The sequence below is a fragment of the Poecilia latipinna genome, unplaced genomic scaffold (genome assembly GCF_001443285.1).
Source record: "Poecilia latipinna isolate Pla-1442-1.1 unplaced genomic scaffold, P_latipinna-1.0 Scaffold4250, whole genome shotgun sequence".
Lineage (NCBI taxonomy): Eukaryota > Metazoa > Chordata > Actinopteri > Cyprinodontiformes > Poeciliidae > Poecilia > Poecilia latipinna.
Window position 1 is genome coordinate 1 of NW_015116866.1, and position 614 is coordinate 614.

The following is a 614-nucleotide window of genomic DNA, read 5'->3' on the forward strand; positions in this document are numbered from 1 at the left end:
TGGCTCCTGTACTCAGTGCCAGTCTGTGAAAGCTGCACGAGAGGTGAGTTGCATTCTTCAGCACACCGAGTAGAAAAAGGTTAGCAACAGATAAAACATCATTTTTATTAACTTGGATAAATAGAGTGTAATTAATATTTACTAGATATGTGCCTGGCACCAATTTTTGTACTTTTAATTTTATTATGAAACACTTCATGTGCTAAGTTAAAAAGCTAACATAACGCTCGCTCTGTTGTAGTGTGCTGATTGAAGCTGAGCCGTTGCACTGATTCCAACCCGATATGTTCTCATTCAGGTACATCATTAATTATTCTATTCTTCATTGTATGATCTTTAAAACATGATTTTTTTACTGTAATTAGTGCCAGTCTGTGAAAGCTGCACGAGAGTGTGCTGATTGAAGCTGAGCCGTTGCACTGATTCCAACCCGATACGTTCTCATTCAGGAAATAAACTGCAGATCACCCAGAAACTCCTTGTCTTCTTTAAAACTACACAACGCAGAGTCGAGGGGTTACTTGAGCCGAGCTGGTACAGTGGAGTGAAGCAGAACCCGGTTACACAAGAACAACCAATCAGAGCGAAGGGGCGGGTCTTAACATGTGTATGCT